At 42.1% G+C, this 22,480-nt stretch overlaps 1 protein-coding gene across 1 annotated transcript in view; it reads left to right on the top strand.

Moving 5' to 3' along the window:
• The first annotated feature begins 6,930 nt into the window (after window positions 1-6,930).
• Window positions 6,931-22,480, top strand: part of AOAH (acyloxyacyl hydrolase) — a 244,830-nt gene continuing 229,280 nt past the window's right edge. Inside the window, exon 1 of the mRNA XM_032483716.1 lies at window positions 6,931-7,384. The gene's annotated coding sequence lies outside the window, so the exon portion shown is untranslated. The remainder of the gene's footprint in view (window positions 7,385-22,480) is intronic.

Raw genomic sequence — 22,480 nt, forward strand, 5'->3', positions numbered from 1 at the left:
TGCCTTTTATCTACTTTGTTTTAGTTATGAAATACTTACAATTAATATAAACCTTTAGCTTTAAGGAAGTAAAATATTCATACACTAATCAAAAACATGCTGAGGACTAGACACTAGGAATGCAATGAGAATAAAATTTGTCAAGTCAGGAAAGTTACAATCAAGTAATCTAGTCAAATATAGAATGAAATAATTGTGGCACAGTGTGGAAATGATATCATATAAATATGTACAGGGCAGAGTAGTAGAAAGAGGTTGTGCTCAACACCTTTGAAAATGGAGTAAGGAAAATGAAGAGAGGAGTAGAAACTTGAATTATGTCTTGAAAGAGAGATGTTCACCATGCAAGAGATAAACATTCCCACTAGAGCAAAACATTCAAACAGAGCTTGGAGGCATGAAAACTGGTGACGATTCAAGAATCTAGAAAGCAATCAGTGTGGCTGGTACATAGGATGCATATGGAAGAGCAAGGGAGAGGAGACTGCAAAGAATGTAAGAGGCACAAATCATGAGAATCCTGAGATGGTTGGCCGGGGACTTTTACTTGAAGGCAAAAGAGGAGTGTGGTTGGATCTGCTGTTCAGAAATATCACAACCACAAAATGTCCACATAGAGGGAAGATTGGAGTAGGAGACATTGAAAGAAGAGAGATGAGCAAGAAGACGAGCCACATGGTCCTAAGCAAGAACCATTTGAGCCCAGACTTCAGTGTAAGCAATGGGAAAGGTAGGAGAGCAGAGTAAAGACATCAAAGAGCAGAGTTAGCTTCATTTTTCAGGGAAGGAGAGAGGATGCCAATGACTCCTGAGTTTCTGGAATGGTGAGCGAGCAGATAGCAGAGCTGTTACCTAAAATCAGGAAGAGAGGAGGAAAGGAAGACTAGGAAACGATAACGAGGGGAGATCATGAGACAGTGAGTTCGTTGGACTTCTCCAATGAAAGAAATGAGATCTTAGGCAAGTCATTTAAACACTGTGAGCCTTTGACCTCACTCATAAAATGGAAATCACATGATTTGAGAAGCCTGTGGGTAAGGGGGCTGGAAACTCAACGCTCAATAAGTAAATCCCCTGCCTTCCCTCTGGTCCCCTCTCCATCCACGCCAGCCCCTCCCCTCAAATCCTCTCCTTTGTGCTACATGGTGGTTGAGTCAATGATCTCTAGTATATTTCACACTTAAATGGCATGTTTCAACCAATTCAGCCTGTTGTCTGAAAAAGAAAAATAGCTAAGGAAAGGAAGAAAGGAGAAAAGTTTAATTTTGAACATACTCTTGAAATAAGGATCCGAGATAACTTGCAATAAAACTACAATTTAAAATAAATTGGGGGGGGGATGTATGGTATAATCCCATATGAGAATATAGTTATATCCTATATTTTTCTTTTAGTATAATTTCCTCCTTTTATGACAATAAAATATAAAATGAACATTTCAAGTTAAGTGGGTTTTTTAAGTTCAGAAAAATAATCAGAACACATCCAAATGAAGGAAGGAAAATAACTCTACCAGAAATGTGATGTGAAGATAGTTAATACACTTGAACTAAATCTAAATCTGGGCTTCCTGGCAGTCAGTGTAAATAAGGAAGCAAATTGGGATACATAACTCTCATTTTTTTTTTTTTTTGTTAAAGGTCTGTCCCCTCATAAGAAAACATCTTTTCCCAGGCACCACATTTTGGAGAGGACATGCTATTAAAAGTACTTAGCACCTTCAGTAGACACTTCTTAGCAGCGGCTATTTGTCTCCCTGTTATGTGGAATGAAAGGAGTTACCCCTGCAGCCCCTTGAGGGCTGAAAGCAAACAGGTACCAGAGAAGGGACCTTCTGAATGCTGGAGTGAGTTTAGGGACAAAGCAAAAGAAGAATCAGAAGAGGAAGCAGAGCAAGCAAGGGACGCTCGGCCAGAGAAGGAGGTTAAGGAAGGCACGGGTAGATTCAGGGCTGGGAAGGGGGCTGGGCAGAAGAGCAGAATTCGGAAACCAGATCCCCGTGAACCTTCCTCAGGCACTCACTCTGCACCATGCACATGGCACAGGGATAGAAAAGTGAACAGAAGTGAGTCTGCCTTCCAGAGGCTCATAGTCTAGAACAGGAAAGACAGACAAAGAAATGCAACCCATGGGCGCTGGAAAAGAGGTGAAACTTGATCATTATTGCAAAGGACAGGGGAGAAAAAGGCAAAAGGATATATTTTTGAAGCCTAATACATAAATACAAAAATAGAAGTAAAACCAAAGCTTTCTCAGACTGCCCAAAAAAGCAAAATCTGGACAAATGCTGGCTACAAGATATCTACCTAAAATCAAATGACATAGAATAATTGAAAAGACAGAGATGGGCAAGATACACCAGCAAATACAAAGTCACAGTGGTGCATATGGGGAGAAGAGACGGTAGGGAAGGAACAAATAAGATTTAGACAAGTAAAGCTGAATATAAAAAGCTATGGGAAAGAGTGATTTTGTAATACTGACATCATTTACCATGTTAATATGACTGGCAGGAACATCTAATACCATCTGCAAACCAGTAGAGGGGCTCTCAGCAGAACCTGACCTAACTGACACCCTGGTCCTGGGCTTCCAAGCCCTATAATTGTGAGAAATAAACTTCTGTTGTCATAAGACACCTCATCTGTGGTATTTTGTTATAGCAGCCTGAGCAGACTAAGACACAAGGTTTGTAGCTCACTTTCAATAAATAAGCTCTAGTTTGATGATATTCCATTTAAAATATGTCACTTTTATAGTTCCCTAAATGTGTTTTGACAGTCCATCAAACAAGACCTTACTGAATTTGGAGAGTATTTTTGCATACTTAAAACTTCAGAACACAATGTATTTCATTTTTTTATTTTATTTTATTTTATTTTATTTTAACATTATTTTATTTCATTTTTAGAAACTCGTAATGCTATTGACAAAAATTCTAAGAGATTTAGCAAGGTCTGATGCTACTAAATATAATTTAAAAAAAAAAAACGCACAAAATACAACACCAAAAAAAATAATATGAGAGAGAAACGGGGTGGGAGGGGAGAAAGATACAGAGAGAGAGTGAATGTACATATATGTAAAGGAAAAGCCTAACTTGTGGGTGATATCATGGTTGCACAGTTGTTAAGAAAATATAAGCTGTAAAATCCTGTGTCAAATTCCAGTTTCGACGCTTGCTAGCTGTGTGACCTAAAGTAAGTTATTTCCTGGTTTGTAAAGCTTTGTCTATGCCATTCTTTTACAACTATTAAAGGATTATACTAAATTATGTTTGCAAGTTTCACAGGCCAGTGTCTTGAGTATAGTAAATACTTTAAAAATAGTGAATAGTAAATACTCACAGCTAAACCTTTCTGATGCCAAAAATTGCACACACGTCCACTGTGGGTCCCTCTGAGTTTGAGAATCAGTTCACACTCCATCCCTCCTCCCAGGCTAGCTGCTGACCATGTGGATCTTACGGTTAACTCTAACCTTCACACTTTTCCCCAGTGAACTGCTTGCTGTTAAGTCTTATTTCCACTATTCAGATCTTGCCCCTACCTTCCTGTGTGGGAGTGGCAGATGTTGAACAAGTGGGACAGACCCTGGATGTTACCTGGACAACCAGGATCAATGGCCCAACCTGCAGGAATCGAGCTAAAAGTGGAAACTGAGTCAACGTGCAGGAGTCAGGCAGAACCAGCAGGCATGAGAGCAAGGTCAGGAGCTCTGGGTATTTCATGTGACTCTGGGAATAATGGGGAGCTCTCTGTAACTGCCTTTATTGGACAAGAAGAGTGTGGTGCCTGTGTGGTTCTGCTCATCATTTACTGATCACCTGGTTGGCAGACATTGTGCCATACGCTTTTTTTGATTACACCATTTACCTCTCCAGGGGGCTGGCAATGCTACCTATTTTGCAGGCGGAAAGTCCAAAGCTCAGAGAGTTTAGGTGACTACCCAAGGTCACACAGCGAGGAAAGAGTTGAATCTGGGGCTTTCTCTGACTCCATGGGTTCTCTTGACTCAAAAGGACAATGCGTGATGGACCTTCACCATCTGAAGTTCATGCTATTCATTTTGTTTTGTCCTAAATTCAGGACTTCACATTTCTCTTCTTGATGAGGAAAGTAGGCCATCACATTTTGTGTTTCCTTATCTCTGACACGTTAGGCTTCTCTAAGCTTTATGAGCTGTGTGCTGTCCCCCATCCTACTTCACTGTCCTGCAGGCCCTGTCATGGCCCCTCAGCCCATGCATCACCTGTTCAGCCTCACACCTGAGCAATTCTCTACAGATGCATCAGTTCTAGGTCTTCCACCAGGGATCTGTAATGCGTTAACCTGGTCATAAGTTGTAAGAGAATTTCCACGCTCTTCTTAAAATTCCCTACAAACCTTGATTTATTTATCTTGGCGTCAACAACCCTCTTCTTCCTGGCTCACCTCTCTCCTTTACATTTGCTGTTAGATAAAGTTTTTAGCGACCTCCCCCATTTTCTCTGAGATCATTGTGGTCCTTGAAAGCTGTCAGGGTGGTTCTTTAAGGTTAGATTCCAAAGCATATACCCAGAACTTGTGAGGAATTCCTCCAAATACAAAAGAGAGCTGTCCATTTGCTTTTTCAGCAAGTGCCATCAGATCACTCCCTGTGAAAAGCAGCATCCATGCATTTCCCCTAAAAGTCCTCATTACAAACTAGTGGCCTTTGGAGAAGTAAGACCATTCCTTCTGAAGACTGGATTTTGCATTTCCCTGTTTACATCTGGAGAAGAGCCATATGCTATCACTGCAGAATGCAAAGCAGAAGAGGGAGTAAGAGCCAGGATGGGAGTGGAGCTTCGTACCCCAGCAGGGCCAGCTATGGAGCAGCATTGCCGCACTGGCGCATTGGCCAGCTTCGTGCGGCTCTCCAACAGCAAGCACCCAAGGCTGACGCTGCCTCTGAAGAGGCATGTCACGTGTTCCTTCTGCCCCGTACTGGGCTGTTTCCCGCACCACTGTGAGTGGACTGAGGAAAAATGAACAGTCATACGTGCAATTTCATTTGGCCCGAGTCATTTCAACATCTGTAAAGCAACCAAGAATTCATCCATCACATAATAAAGTCATTATTGAAGCAGCTGTTACCCAGACACGACTCTCAGCTGGGGCGGTGGGAGAGCAATTTATCTCATAGCAGCTGCTTGCCCACGTCTAACTTGCGATTTACAGAGGAGACATCCTCAGAATATAAGGTTCAGGCAGATGTGTTGAAAATGGCTCTTTAAATTCTTTGGAAAATTTGTCTATTGTTTTTCAATTTATAAAAGACTCAAAGAAAATTTGCAAAATTCAGAAGCCTGTGTATAGGGATTTCTAACCCAGATGACCATCACTAATATTTAATATAGTCCCCTTCTAGGTATTTCCCCATATATTAGATAGATAGATAGATAGATAGATAGATAGACAGACAGACAGACAGACAGATATTGTATAATTGAGAACATACTGCATATTTATATGTATTTGTATCATCTCCTGAATGGAATCAGCCAGAGAAAATGCGTCTATGCATATGAACCTGCCCTCAGTTTAGCCAGGTTTACTCGGGGTCTCAGCCAGTGATTCAACTTCTTTTCTTCTAATGTTTGGCACCTTATTTCATGTGGCCACTCTCCATGACTTCTGGAAAATTCCCCTGCTCGGTCTGGGCACCCTTAACTTCACATAGTAGGATGTCTCTCTAAGTATACATTCTTCTGTGATTCTCAGTGTCCAGTATTAACAGATGAGAAGGATAACGGACATAAGTCAATCCCATATATCACGTGGGGAAAAGTTGAAGGAAATACTTCAAGTCAAAAGGAAATGAAACGATGCACAATGTTAGAGAAGTGTTAACAGAGCCCAACTTGAAGACCGAAGAGAAAGGAAATATAAGCCAAGTCAGGCTGAATTGAGATCTTCCCCCCACACGCAGCAATAAGACAATCCTATCTGAGTATTTTTCTCGACTCCCTTTCAAACCTTTATGAGAAAGGAAGATGTATACACACATCCCTTACCTTCGGGGAACTCACAGACAAGAATATGTACCACCCTTTATGGCCAGGTGTCCTCACCTCGACAGTAGTGACATTTAGGGACAGTTCCTCCTTTGTCATGTGGGGCTGCCTTGTGCTTTGTAAGATGTTTAGCAGCATCCCTGGACTCTGCCCATTAGATGCTAGTGACACTTGCCACCCCCAGCAAGTTGTGACAACCCAAAGTGTCTCCAGACTTTGCCAAACATTTCTTAGGGGGCAAAACTGAGGTTCTCCCCAGTTGAGAATCACTAAACTAGATAGAAGAGATGGGGGCAAGGGAATATCCTTCTGCCCGCTGACATCAAGCAAAATGATCCTATTTGCAAATCATTAAAAAAAAAAAAAAAAAAAACCTTCCAGCAGCAATGACCCTAGGGACGTCAGCGCTGAGAGCACTCATAGCCATTTAGGTTTGAGAAAGAGGAAGGAAATAAAAATGGATTCACATGAGGCGGGAAGCCCCATAAAAACACTAGCAGGAATCCCAGGCAGGGACGCTGCTCTCATCCCACTAGCGTCCGGTTCCCTGGCTCAGAGGCTTTATCTCACTTTTTGCCTCTGAAGCGGCTAACTTACACCTAGAATTCTATTGGTTCCCTGAGCTAACTTCTGATTGGTTATTTCCTTCACTCCTGATTGGTTATTACTCTCACTCCTGATTGGTTATTACTCTCACTCCTGATTGGTTATTTCCTCCACTCCTGATTGGTTATTACTCTCACTCCTGATTGGTTATTTCCTTCACTCCTGATTGGTTATTACTCTCACTTCTGATTGGTCCATTTCCCTAACTTCTGATTGGTCCATTCATAGTACTTCATTTGCATGGAGCTCACTCCTGATTGAGCTGTTGCTACAAAGCTTGTCCCTGGTTGTTCAACTTCTGTTGTACTTTATTTGCATATGATGTTGCAAAGTGTAAAACTGGCAGCCTATAAAAGGCCTGTGTAACCTACAGAAAGGATCCAGAGCTTGAAATGTTAAGTCGTCTGATCCTGCTGGTGTAATAAATCTGAGTTCTCCTACTCTGAGTGCTGCTTGGTCTCTCTGGCTGGACCCAGGTTGCTGTCACAACTGAACTGTAACACATTTTTCCGCAACGATTCTGGAGACCCCAGTGAGATTTCGACAACGCTGGCCCCTTTAGCCCCGTGGCCAGTGGAGCAACCGCTTGGAGGTCGGGAGCTCCAAAGCGAACGAGGAGGTGCGCCACCCGACAACATTCCGGGTCCTTCTTCGCAGAGGTGATTCAGTTCTCTGGGCGGCTGTGCCCCAACCGGACTGTGGAGGGACGGACCAACTAACCAAGCAACACGGCGGAGCAAGGTAGGAGCCCCAGAAAGCGTCCGTAGTTAGGGTAATCAGGTTCTGTCCAAGTGGACAGAAGAAACTGAGCTCCTCCTCCAGGCTCCCCGCCTAACGGTAGTCCGCTCGGGAGATCTGGTTAGATTAGGTTAGATAAGGGACGCCCCCCAATGATAGGGAGGGAATGTGCAAATGATCTGTTCGTGTGTGTGCGCGCATGCGCGTGCGGCCTGAAAAGCATGCGATCAGGCTGAGTTTGTAGCTCTGGAGTTTGAGTGAGTCCCAACCTGTGGTTCCGTGGTGACCTCATACCGGCTCATGGCGGTATCGCCCCTCAGGGTATTGATCGGAGTCAGCGGTTTATACTGACTGGCCAAAGCTAAAAGGCACCTTTGTCCCAGCGAGGGGAGCGGCCAGGAGGACGCAGCAAAAACCCTCCCTTTGTCTCGTTTGTGACACCAGCACAGGGCGGCTACACTGGGAGGGAAAGAGACATAGAACAGTCTATAAGTAAATGATCCCTATGCCCTTAGGGACTAAGATGAGACTACGTTAGAGAGGTTGACACAACTTTGTCGCCAGTTCTCCAGAGTATCCTGTCGCGATTAATCAGCCTCAATATACTTCTCCGTCTAAAATTAAGACCACAAGACCTGAGCCAGAGGGAGCCAACCCAAAACTGGCTGAAACTCTCTTTTGAGGCCCTCCTTTATTTTGGTTCATTTATTCTGCCACCAGCCAGCCATCCTGGCCTTATATTTTGTCAACTCAGGCTATAAAAAGACTTTATACAGGGACCCCTAGAGCTCATCCAGGCCTGAGGGAGTCTCAGGGTTACCTGCCGCATGTGGAAACCCCAAGTCATTGGCAGCACTTGCAGCCAAGCAGTTAGATGTAGGCCCAGTGAGGCAGCCAGCTTTTTGAGAACTTCACTGTTTTGAGGAGTGGGACAGGTTACTGTCACAACTGAGCTGTAACACAGCTGTAACACTTTTTTCTGCAACACACATCTCATTTATTTTAAACCTCCTCACAGTCTGTCAAGGTCAGCCTTACTTCCTAACTTCACAAGTGAGAACACCAAGGCTCAGACAGAATAAGTAACTTGTCCAGGACCAAAGAACAGGTAAACAGAGGGCTCCCCACCCTGCAATGATGAAGACAGCCAAAAAAATGAGTTCCTAGAGTTTGGAGAAAGGAAACTTTATCAACTCTAAATCAATACATTTAAAATCAGAAAGCCTGGAGCAGGGGGAGATGGGCCTGAAGGGAGGCAGGCTTGAGTGACTCCAAAACCCTGGTGATTCCAAAGAGAAGATTTTACCCACTTAGAAGTCCTCTAGTTTGTTTAGAATTATTTTGTCAGCAAAATTGTCATTGGAGTATTTTGTCTACTGATTGGGCCCCGCAATTAAGCCTCCCTTCATGAAGGCCTGTTAAGGCTAATTTTAAATCTGATTACCGTCAGCACAACATTCACTTGGAGCTGTTTTTCAAACAAGTGGCGGTGTTTTCCTTGGATGTCAGTGTGAGAATTTGTTTCCAAAAGTCTCTGCAGCCACATGTTTCTCTCCCATCCCCATAACCCACTCCAGACACGGTCAGTTCACAGCGTGTTAAACTCAAAATGCTTTGATGCAAGGTAAATCCCAGTGCTTCTCTCGGGAGCCCTGAAATTGCATAGTGTGTGAGCGTTGGCCTGAATCAGATAGCAGCGGAAGACTGAGTGTGTAATCAGATCAGTAAGAGCAGAGGCTCTGGGCCATGTCCTGCAGCCCCCTGACTTGAAGTCTCATATTAATAGCGGTAATATGTGATTTGTGCAGCCTCTGCTCCCCTCTGGAAGGATAAAGGCAAGAGGGATTGACCCCGATTATTAAAAAAAAACCTTTTGGCCCCAAAGCCTTCCGTTGTCTCTCAGCTCTTCAGGCCCTCTCTTGAATAAAACATGCTAAGCAAGATAGGAACTCTTAAGACCATCTCTCCAGATCTGCTTCAATTAATGAAGAAGCTGACTGCCCACCTCTGCTGCTTAAAATGACGCCACGCTCAGAAAAGTGTGCCTAGTGGGGCCGCAGCCGCACTATGGGATTAATTCCGGGATCTGCACATGTGGCTGGGTCCAGTGCCAACCAACTTTTTTCTGACTCAATTTTCCCAGATCCTCTCCATCCTCTGCCTTTGTGATACTACACATCTCCGCAAAGGATCGTTTTCATGAACGCCCAGCACCAAAACAAGGAACATAAAACCCTTGCCTGTCTTTTTAGACCCATCACTTACAGTGAGGGCTTGAAAAGTGCAGAAGTGATGAAGAGAGACTGGGGAGGTAGAAGAGGCAGCAGCTGGAGGTTGTTCGGCTGTGGGATTGAACAAGGGAGCAGTCCGCAGTGACTGTGAGGCAGCTTGTGTCATTAATTAGGGCAATGGTGCACACATTTAACAGCAGAATGAACTCGGGGTGGGAGGAACACATCCAGGATGATTCAGTTTAGGTCACGGAGATTTGACCACCCAAGGCCACCCCAGAAACTGTGCCAGAGGAGACATGCTCTCTCTGCCGTGACCCTGTACTGCCCTCGCATTCTCCCTAACCGCTTGAACGAGCTGGATCCCTGCTCCATGGTCTGCACAGAGCTCTTCTAAGTGGGAAGGTGATCTAAAAGGCAGATGGCAAGCCAGGGTCTTAAAGTAAGATTCTTAGCAGTGGGGGAAATGGAAGGAGAGAAAGGAGGCTACTGGTTTCTTCCTCGAATTTGCAGACCAACCAAAATTTAGTATTGACCAAATTAACTCAGCTTTTGAGTTCTGGAATAGCGGCTGGGCTGCTGCCCTGATCCCAAGCTCAGTTATGAAGACCTCAGTCTCTCCCCTAAAGGACCCCGATCTGGAGCCGGAAGAGTCCACAGCCTCCTCCAGCAGCAACTTACGTGTTTGCTTATGCTTTTCATTATTGATACTACTATTGTGATTTTTAATATCTCAACTTTAAAATTGTTTTTTTGTCATGTCGTTTTGGTGTGCTTTTCCTCCTTTCTGAAGTGTCTAGTCTTATTTAACTGTCTTGCCTTCTGAGCTTAGAGCCAGAGTTTCCCTTTTTATTATTTTTGTTGTTTTTTATTTTTAACATTCTCCCTTACATTACATCAATTTGGATTTGTCTTGATTTTCATTTTAGCTTTTGAGATGGTTTTATTTTCAATTGTTTAAATTTTTATCTCTAAACGTTTCCTTTGAGTCTATTTGAATGTTCACTTTAATTCTTTTACTGATTCATTAAAAAATACTTTCTATTCTTTCATTTTCAAAATTTTTACCCTTAGATTTTTAGCCTGTCTCTCCCAATTACTTTTTTTTAAAGTAGGTTTTTTCTTTTTAATTTCTTTTTAAATTTATTCTTAACTTGACTTAAGTCTATGTTTGCTCCTGCTGTTTGTTGTTGCTGTTTTTGTTGTTTGCATTAGGGTTTTGGAAATAACTCCCCCATTTCCCATGTAAAAACAGAGATTAGACATCTTTTCCCTTCTAAGTTTATGCCTCCTTCCTTTCTATACATTTTTCCATTTAGGTTTTTAGAAACGAATTTTAAAACAACTCAAAATAATTTAGGTGCGCACACACACACTTACGTTAGTAAAATGAAATCCCTTTCTGGTCAGTAATGCTGCCTATGCAAATGCACAGTTGAAGAGTTGGAATGGTGATGTATCACTTAATCACATTATGAGGAGGTGTGGGATTTATAACTTCTGACTCCAAAGAACACAAGAACAATGGAAGAGAGGAACTTCAATGCACTACAGTCAATGTTTTAGGAGCACAGATGTCATGGGAGGAATGGAATAGGAAACAAAACCAATTAATAGAGATAATCTAGATCCTTATTAGGGTTGATAGGGAAGAGCAGTTTGAGAGTTAGAAGTTCTTGAGCCCCTACTAGGTGCTGAAGATACCATCCTATCTGCCTTATGAACATTGCCTCCTTTCATCTTTACACAATAAAGCCCCATGTGAGAGGTATTACTACCATTTTACAGATTAGAAACTGAGGCTCACAGAGGTTAAAAAAAATGTGTGAGTACATAGACCCTAAATCTTGGAGCCGGGAAATGGACCAGTTCTCCTGGTTCTAATGTCTGCCCACCCCAACCACTTCCCTGGGTGAAGATGAGAGAGGAAAAAGCAGAATACGGGATACATAATCGGGTCATTTTAGAACTCTGAGGGATCTTGTAAATTAGGGACAGAGGAGATCTACCAGATGTTTTAGTAGCAGGATAATCTGGAGGGGATGGAAGAAAGGACCAAGACACAATGGACTAGAGAGAAGCCACGTGCGGGGGGGGGGGGGTGGTCACAGTAGGATGGGAAGGGGAGTCAAGGACTTCTCTGCTGGGATTGCACCACCTGAAGGGGAGATGGTGTACAGAGAAGCCTAGGTTGGTCTGGATGTGTGTCTAGTTTCCTAGGGCTGTCGTAATAAACCCCCACAAACTGGGCAACTTGAAGCAACAGAAACTTACTCCCTCATATTTGTGGAGGCTAGAAGCCCGAAATCAAGGTGTCAGCAGGGCCATGGCCTCTCTGCTTGCTTCTGGTGATTACTGGCTATTCTTGGTATTTCTTGGTTTGCAGCCACGTAACTCCGGTCTCTGCCTCTGTCACCACAGGGCTGTCTTCCCTCCGTGTGTCTGTCTTCACATGCCATTCTCCTCTGCCTGCGTCCGTCTCTGTGTCTCTTCTTCTAAGGACACCAGTCATATTGGAATAAAAGCCCACTGTACTCCAGAATGACCTCATCTTAAACTAATTACAAATGCAACAACTTTATTTCCAAATAAAGCCACCTTCTGAGGTTCCAGGAACAACCTAAGTTTGTGGGGAGGCTGTCCAACCTGGTACAAGGTGAAAAGCAAAGTGACCCAAACAATAAGAGCCTGTAAGACTTACCAGGAAAGGTCCCCTTCTTAAGGTGCTAATGTTTAGTAGTGTTAACATTTGAAATCGAAATAAGTTATATCTTGAGAAACTTTTAGCCTTGATAATTTTGAACATTTACTTGTCACTGAACATCACATTTGGCATGAAATGTATGATGCAAAATATGTAACTGTTCTTAAATGGTGGTTAATGGGATCAATAATATTACTCTAAAGCAGTGTTCCTCATTAGTTACCCATTTCTCTATTAAAAAAAATGACTACAAAACTTAGCAGCTTAAGATAACACAATTATCATTTCACAGTTTTTTTGGGTCAGGGATTCAGGAGAGGCTGATGTGGGTGGTTCTGGCTGAGAGTCTCATGAAGCTTCAGTCAAGATGTTGATTTGGGGCTATGTTCATCTGAAGGCTTGACTGGGGCTGGAGGACTTGCTCCCCAAGTGGCTCATTCACATGAGTGGTACATTAGGACTGGCTGTCGGGAGGCCTTGGTTTCCTGTCACAAGGACCTCTCCATAGGGACGCTTGAGAGTCCTCAGGACACAGCAGCTATTTCGCCCAGAGTGAATGATCCATGAGTGTGCAGGACGGAGGCTGCAATGACTTTTATAACCTATCCATGGAAGTCACACTTCACTGTGTCTGCAACATTCTACCAGTTACAAGAGTCAACCTTGTTCAATATGGGAAGAGAAGTACAGAATGTGAACACCAGAAGCTGTAGATGATCGGGAGGTCACCTTGGAGCCTGGTCTGCAAATCACATGTAGCAAAATCTTCCAGGTTGTTTGCATTTTTGACAAGTTTCCCAGATGACTATATCACTTACATTAAAGTTTGGGGACAATTTCTTTATTGTACTAAAATACATCTATCTATATCTATGTATAGGTAGATACAAAAACATTGCCATTATTGTGAATAATTGCTACTTCTGGGGAGTGAGACAAGAGTGGTAGGGTAAATATAACTTTTTAAATAAACATTTGCTACATTTATAACAATAGTTTTAAATATTTTTAAAAGTTATTACACACTCCTTTGAATGTTTTCTTATGCTGTCTGAATCTCTTTTGACTTTAAGATAGAAAGCAGAACAAGTTACAAAACACCACCTCTAAATACTGACACTGCCTTAGAATTCCGTGGAGTACCACTAAAGGAAATTCACCTGCTCTGGCCTTGACGTGTTCCTCTTCAAGGAACTGGGAACCAATTGAGGAAGAGTGAGGTGGCCTAGTTTCTCTTCCTTCCCACTTCCCTCACTTAACTTCTACATGTCTAGAAGATGGAGATCAAACGTCTGGCAGAAAATTCACTGGTGCAAATGAGCGAGGATGTCCTTGTTTTAACACTCCAACTACTTTCCTCGTCCTATTTCCAAACATTTATTTTCACAGCCCTATGCCACTGCTAGAGAGATTTCCAGATCAAAGCTCCTCAGCTGACTTCAATTGGTCAAGACCGAAAACTTGTCAACGCTGTCTGTGGGGATTGTAGCCTGTGTTAAGCCCTGAGCAACTGGAATAAGTACAGCAAGAAGACTGGAAAGGACAGGAGAAGAGGGAGGAGACAGGGGAAATGTGCTGTCACATACTTGGTGGACCACTCGGACTGGTGCTGTCAGCATGCCTGGCTCAGTATTTATGAAATCCTGTTACCAACATTTCTCTACACTCCAGGAAAAGTGTGTTGGAGTAAGGGTGGGGTGAGGTTGATTCCCTCAAACTCTGCTCAGAATCACTCTTGTGTGTTCTTGTATGTTGGAAGGCCCTGCCTCCACTGCTCTTTGCTCTTCCCTTATTCTTTGGGCATTTCATTCGAGTAAGCATCTCTAATCATCTCTTTAGCATAGATTCCTAGAAGTAGGATTACTAGGTCAAAGAGTATGAACAACTTTGAGAACCTTAATCTATTTCTATTGATTAGGCAAGTGTTAGCTTTTTCCTGTTAGATGGCCTATTATAGACAGATCTTCTATAGCTGACATGAGCATATGAACAACAAATTATTAGAAATAGCAGAGCTTTTATGCTCTTCACTGCACATAACACTTGACTGGCCCCAATCCACTGTTTGTTTTAAATATTTAAAACATTTTGATGACCCACAAAGTTTTCCATGATAATGCCATGTTCCACATATAAGTTTAAGATTCCTGATCCAAGGTAGTCAAACCAATGTGGAATGTATAGTTTCAAGGATCTAGACAGAGGGTGTCAAATCAATAAACTAAAGGATCCCTGGGTCTTGATGGTTGTGCAAATGCAGGCTCATTCAGATAATGTGCTAACACATCAAAGGGTTTATAAAAATTGATAAATAATTCACATACGACAAGATTCATTTTTTAAAAGTATACCATTCAGTGATTTTTAGCATATTCACAAGGTTGTACAGTACCACTATCTAACTCCAGAATACTTTTAGCACTCCAAAAAGAAACTCCATACCCACTAGCAGTCACTCTCCATTTGTCCTCCCATCAATCCCCTAGCAACCACTAATCTGCTTTCTGTCTGTGTGGATTTGCCTGTTCTGGACATTTCATATAAATGGAAGCATACAGCATGTGGACTTGTGAGACTGGCTTTCACTTAGCATGTTTTCAAGGTTCATCCATGTTATATAGCATGTGTCAGTGCTCCATTTCCTTTTATACCTGAATAATATTCCATTGCATGGATTTTACCACATTTACTCATCCACTCATCTGCCAAGGAATTTTAATGTTAACTTTTAATTTAAGTATGGAATACACCCAGAAATGATTATATTAATCATAATTGTACACCTTGATGAATTCTTACCAAGTGAGTAACCAGCACCGAGCCATTTTCCAGTCCCTAATTCCCCTCTAAGTATAACCATTATCTTGATTTCTAACTTCGCAGATTAGTTTTGTCTGGTTTTGAAATTTACACAATTCAAACCCTACACTATGCAGTCTTTTACATTTGGTTTCTTTCACTGGACTCTGTGAGATTCATCCACGCTGCAGTATTTCATTATAGCTGATTCTTTATCAGTGCTGTATGGTTTTCTATCGTGTAAATACTACAGCTAATGGATATTTGGGTTTCAGTTTTTGGCTGTCACTTATGGTGCTTTACTGTCTCTCAGTGAATATAGGTACACATTTCTGTTGACTATATGTCTAGGAGTGGAATTCCTGGCTCACAGGTTCACTTTTAATAGATACTATGGAATAGTTTTCCAAAATGACTGTACCAAGTGACAGTCTCAGCGTATGGGTGTTAATAGTGGCTTCACACCTTTGCCAACATAGAGTATTATCTTTTTCATTTCAGCTATTCTGGTGGAGGTATACTGGTGTCATGTTGTAATTTTAAATTATTTCCTTAATGACTGATGAACTTCAGCACCTTTTCATATTTATTGGCCATTTAAAGCCCTCTTTTTTTTTTTGAAGTCCCTGTTCAATGTTTAATTTTAATGTAGTCCAGATTACAAATGTTTTCATTTATAGTTAGTAATTTTTTAATATGTCATGTTTAAGAAAGCTTTTCCTACCCTGAGGTCATGAGATTGTGTTTTAATATGTTTGATATTGATAAGTTTATTAATTATCAACATCATATTATATTAAATGAATATATCTGTTACGGCCCCATCAGGAAAGGCACACAGTATTTTAGAGATGTCTGAATGAATATAAGAACAAAGGAACAAATCATAGCATACACTCTGCCAACACCTAGCAGAGATCACGTTTCTCTGTTAGCTTTTAAAGGAAACTAATCCAGGGTTGTCTGTCAATTTAGTCTTTCTTGTATCTCTAATTCCTTTCTGACTTGTACATCATCCTTATTTATGGCAAGAATTAGTTTTGACTTACTAATTTCTTTTTGTCTAAATATAAACCATACTTTGTAACTATTGTTTGTAACCATCCAGGCAGGGATAAGGAAATTTCTGGGAAGGGCAGCTCAACAAGGTTCTAATAGATTTATCTCTCCATCTGAACCCTTCTCCAAGATGCCAAGTGTTCTTTCAATTACCAATCTGGTGGCACTTTGAGCATCACTATAATTTACGTCACAGGGAGTCGAGGGAGCAAGAAAGAGAAATTAGCCAGATTTTCAATGGCATTGCGCTGTCAAATGAAACAAAGATTTTACCAGAGGCCATCTCCTCTCCAAGGGTCATGATGCCTTCCCAACTCACCCTGATATACACAGTATTTGCATCCGGCTAATAGTGATAATTGATTCTGATACTGCATCACACTGCAAATGCAAAACATATCCTTCCTCCAAATTATCTGCTGCTAAATAACATGATCAGGCAGAGTTGCACAACCAGACTGTCGAAAAAGAAATCATTCACTGAGTGCTCGGAATAGCTAGCCAGCGACCAGAGGGTCTCATGCTCTCACAGAGCACAACAGCGGTGCCTTGCAGTGATGGGAAGTTTTCTGAGCACTCTTCACTAAGAAGCATGGAAAGACCCACAAAATGGGACTAAGGGGAGAGCTGATGACAGCAAGGGATGAGAGGCACAGGTCAGAATGACGTGTATCTGCCCAGCAGGACTCCTTAGTTCACACAGCAGGAGTGCTAGGATTGAGGGCCATGGGACTGCTTCCCCAGAGGCTGGATAAGAGAATGGCTTGAGACAATTAACAAAAGACACTTGATCTTGTCTCCAAAACTCATAATTCTCTCAAAGTTTGGGAGAAACAGGCAAATAACAAGCTAAGAATATAAAAAATGCTAATTAAAAACTACCGTGTGTGAAGAGTCAGGGAGTTCTTTTACCTAGTGACGTGGGTAATAACATCTCTTTCCTAGCCTGTGAAGCAATATTCCACTAAAACAATCCGTAAGAGTATTTCCTCTTGCTCTTCAGAAAGGACCAGGGATGTGGAGGGAAGAGGAGATCATAGTTAGCCACAAGCCAAAGGCAAACATGGATGCTGTGAATCAACAACTTGCTGAAGGGAAGGCTGCTCACCTGGGAACCAACATCTAGGCATCCTTAGTCAGATAGAAGGGACTCTAAGGACAGCATTCCTTTCCAGTTCACTTTACCACCTTAGGGCCCAGGTCTTGCTCTTTTCTGCCTTGGCCTTCCTAGATGCTTCCCAAGGCTCACTCTTTTTCACCCTCAGGTCTCAGCTCAGATTCCACTCCTCAGAGACCTCCCCCAATCACCATCTCAAGAGATCTTGCCTCATCCCTTCCCCACAGCTAATTACTCTCCTTCAGCTCACATGTTTATTTCTTCATGGAAATTGTCACCACGTAAAACTACCTTTTATTTGTTTACTTTTTATAGTCACCAATAAAATGAATCCTGCACGAGAGCAGGGACTTCGTCACTTCTGTTCATGCTTTATTTGTGGAACCTGAAGTAGGACCTAGTATTGTAAGTGATTAAGTATTTGTGGAATAAATGAATCGTCATGACAAAAAGATTAGTTAAGAATTACTGGCCAACATTCTGGAATATAAATGACATACTTTAAATTGACTAAAGCATCAACGTATTACAAGTTATAAAGATAAAGAGTAGTTCTGATAGTAAGTACATAGACCCTTCTCACTGTGGAACTGGCTTAGTGTATAAGTGATCTATTACTTTGTAACAAAGAGCTCCAAAACATAGCAGGTGAAAACAATCAACATTTATTACCTTATGGTTTCTCAAGATAAGGAATCAAGGAATGGCTTAGCGAGGTGGCTCCTGCTAATGATCTTATGTGAGGTTACATTACATCCAACGGGTCATTTGGGGCTGTTGTCTCTGAAGGACTGATTGAAGTTTAAAGATCCACTTCCAAACCCATTCACGCAGCTCTTGGCAGAAGGTGTCAGTTCCTCTCGGTTGGGGGGGTGGGGTTGGGGGCGGGGGGGGGAGCTCCCCAGAGGACTGCTCACAACTTATCTTACTCTAAAGCAGGTGGTACAGGAGAGAGAAGGAGCACAGGCAAGAGTGTACTCAAGATAGAAGCTGCAGCCTTTCACAGCCTAGTCTCATGAACGTCATGGCATCACTTAGGCTGTATGCTATTGGTCACACAGGTCAACCAGGTACAATGTGGGAGGATGTAAATACAAGGGGGCAGGGACCATGGGGGGCCATCTTGGAGGCTGGCTAACCTTGAGGCAAAGAGAATGCTCTCCATTCTGGTCTGGTCTGTCTCCCTCTTCTGTGTGGATAGTCTAAGATCCGCCAGCCATCTGTGATGAGTCCTGTTCGATTCTTGTTCCGAGTTCATCTGCCTTGAGATGTCTCTGTTTTGAAGCAAAGTCCCACATCCTCAACTTATAAACTAGTTCCCTGTCCATTTTAATTAGATACACTTTCAATGATTAAAAAATTTTTACTTCTCTCCAATACAACCTGCCAAACATTGGCCACTAAGTACTTTCATCCTTAACTAGGTTCTGTTGCAAGATAAGGCCTCTCTACTCTGCGACTGGAGCATCTCTTTTCTGTAACTTCAGTGTTTGTCCTGAGTTCAGCCTTCTCTGTAGAGTAGGAAGTGGAGTTTATTCTGCTCTCCTTGATCTGAGCTGAAGGCAGGCCTTGTGGCGGGCATGCACGTGGATGCTGTAAAAAAGTCACGTGATCCTGTCAGCCGGTTGGCTTTTTGCATTGATCAGAAATGTGACCATTTAATTCATGGTTTAATTAATGGATGCTGTTGTCTATGCAGGCCAGTAAATCCCAAAGTTGGCTCCTGGGCAGCTTCTGGAAAATACCCATTTCCTAGATCTCATTCCAGAATATTTGGATACTTTTTGTTAATCTTCTTTACCTTAAAGTTCTTCTCGTGAGCTAGCTGACCATACAAATTTGGAAACAACCAGGGGAGGCTAAAATAAACACAAGAAGTAATGACGAGCCATTAAAACTAAGTCATATCAGAATTCATATGTGTTAAAGCCAAGGCCTTGGAAGCCAAGGAGATGCTGCCTGTTCCTGTGGTTTCTAACTTGGGTAAAATCCTGAGAATGGATTTTCCTATCACACTGGCTTTCCCCTTCTTCCTACTCCCTAAATGCCTAGTGGGCACCTTTTTTCTTTCCCTGTGGGGTGGGAGGGTAGGCAGGAAGATAGGGAAATCAGACTTGCCTAAATCTCATGGAATGGGTTCTCAACGGTAAAGGGGGTTTTGTTACTAGAATTTGGGGACAGGAGAATGGAAAAACCAATGCGAATGCACAACTCAGAGAAATTGCCAGCTGCTGACACTATACAATCATTTGTTCAGCTTGGAGAGAGGAAGAGCGAACAGGTGAATATTCTACTGCAAATTGGGTAATACCAAGTTTGAAATGTCTGAACAGTGTCACGCCACATCTCTGCTCCTGGGAGGTTGTAATGGCGCTGCATAGAAAATATCTTGGTGTCTGTGTTTCTTTACAACAAGGGATGATTTCATCTCCAGCTCCCAGCCAGGGATGATTTTTTTCCCTTCTAAAAGAATTTAAAGCATCCTTCAACTTGTTACAGTATGCCAAGCACATGGTCATCAGAGCTGAGGGCCTGGGGTGTAACAGCCAGAACAGATAATCATAGAATCTACACCCAGAGCCAGCATCAGCCAAGTCAGTTGGAGGCAAGCAAAGCCCGTGCTAGAAATCAGTGATGAAGGTTCAGCGTGTAAACGTGGTGTCTGCAGGAAACACAACCAAATACTAGGACTTCTGAAGAAAGTTTTAAACAAAGGAGAACAATTGGTCACCTCTTTCATGGGTCAAGAGCAATGTGTAACACCCAGGAAAGGAACGGGCAAAGGATGGCTGTGTCACTTTCTCAGAGAGAAGGGGCCAGGGATTTAACATCAGTGTTCATTGTCTATTCTTAGGTAGTTTATCATATGTGTGTGTGTACATGCATGTCAACCACATGTGGTTTTCATTAACAGGGTGAGTTCATCTTTGGTCATCTCCATCCTGCCTGAGCTGGGTAGGCCTAGGGCTGGGTGGTTCGTAGCAGACAGAATTAAAATTCCAAGGTTCAAATCAAGTGCACACTTTGCTTTCCAGAATGCTGTCTTGACAAAGCTTGTTTCTTCCTGGGAGTATGCAACAGTCCTCAATACCACGTGGCTGCACAAGTCTTTATAAAAGTCTTGTTACTTTTTAATCAACCAAATTTACACATTTTGAATGCCAATTTTCTTTTTAAAAATATCAGATGGCATTTAAATACTTGTTTCCTTCAGTGCTCCTTTCATTGATTTGTTCTAGAAACCGACAAGAACTTGTCACTTCTGTTTATGTTTTATAATGAATAGTAGATTATTTTTAACAGTGATAATTGATCAGATCTATTTATAGGAAATAGATGCAAAGTAAAAAAATATTCATTTCCATATCCTCAATTATTTCATCTAAGCAATGCTGTTACATTCTAAAAAAGAACTGTTTATAGTTAGATTTTTAAAATCTTAATCTCTGCTTATGGTTTTTTTTAACAAATTGCATTATTTTAAATTGTTTGTTTTTTCTTATGAGCATCACATCATTTCCTACTTCTTACAAGCCAGTCTGCATTAGTATGTGTGACTGTATCCCTTTTTGTTTCAGCATATGAAAGTGAACAAGCACATGTCAGCATGCCCGTGAACATACATGTGCAAATGCGTGCATGCGTGTGCGCACAAATAGACTTGTGTGATCACACGCAGAGCTTATCTCCCTTACTCAGTCTTGAAGTCCATACAGAACAATAATTTACCAAGGAAGAGGAGGATATTGTCATTGATCTTCTCTAGATCAAATACTGTAATTTTTATAATTTAGTTTTTATTTCTATCGAAGTTAGACATGTATACACATAGAGTCAAACAGTTCTACAAGAATTATTACCAAATCAGACCAGACCAGAACAATCCCATTTGTTACCTACAATCTCAAGTTTTTATTTCAAGGAGACCACCTTTTGCAACTTTTATAACTGTTGCTCTTGTTTCTTGTCTGTGTATTAATTACATACTATTTCTAGAACTACTTGTGGTTTTTCCATGTTAGGCAGCGTAAATTGACTTCCTACTATGGAAGATTAGGATTTAGTTCTTTTTTCCTCTTCCTTCCACCCCCTCTTTCTCCCTGAAACTCTCTCACCCCACCCACCCTCACGCTCTTCTCCTCAAATCCTAGATATACGTGAGTCAAAATTTTTATTGTCAATGTTTAATATGAACACTAGAACTAAATAAACACTATTCTCAATGAGCCACATAGAATGCACAACTACTTGTTTTCTATGAAATTAATAACAGGCTTGTTTGAAAATTTAATTTCCTTTGTACTTGCCCAGGCTATCTGTCAGTTCTCTAAGCCTCCCCCCAGCACATTAGAACACATCAGAATAGAGTCAGTCCATCTTCTCCCAGGTCTTCCCTCAGAGCCCCCGGACCAGCGGCACTCTCCCGCCAAGGCATAGCCAGTATGTAGACCCAGCTTAAAGACGCAGCTTAAAGAACTGGATTCTCACTTTTCTTTTCTAGAAAATCAAAGGGTCTTCTGACAATAAGTTTAGCTAAATCGATGCCTCTGGCTGCCGGCTGCACTGGAATCTTTGTACCATTTGGTGAGCTGGCTGTTGGAAAATAGTATTCCCTTCTCAGGGTGGGTGCAGTTTATTGTGGCACTTTGTATCTGTGATTCTGTTTAAACCTCATAGCAACCTTGGAGGGTGAGTGATGCTCTCTAAAAGGTTGTGACCCACTCAGGCTACACAGAGAATGTGTGCACAACTGGAAGTACGCGTTTGCTCTAAATAGCTCCTGAAGTCTCATCCGAGCTTTCTTCCCCTGCGCTTTCTGTCCCTGTGAGCTCAGTGCTATTTCCTTGTAAATATCAAGGTTCCAGCCTTTTCGATTCTCCAAGGTTCTCAGAAGTTTGGTTTGGGCCATTCATTCCCCAAAGTAGCTCAGGCAGCTCTCCCAGTAACCATGAATATGGCCAGGCAAATCGCTGGTCTCTGATTGGGCCTGAAGTAAGTCACCTGTGAAGCCAAAGGCTTTAACTTAGGGGATACGAGCTAGTTAACTGAGAGCATGAAAAATACCCACTGTTGTGTCTGGGGAGGGCATCCTGCCATGGTGATTTCTAATTTATCAGACTGGCTCAGGGTCTGCGGGTTTGGCTCTGTAAATGAAAGCAGATGCCTCTGGGGGGGCTGCCAGAGCAGGG

This window comes from Camelus ferus, chromosome 7, assembly GCF_009834535.1.
Source record: "Camelus ferus isolate YT-003-E chromosome 7, BCGSAC_Cfer_1.0, whole genome shotgun sequence".
In the NCBI taxonomy this organism is placed as follows: domain Eukaryota; kingdom Metazoa; phylum Chordata; class Mammalia; order Artiodactyla; family Camelidae; genus Camelus; species Camelus ferus.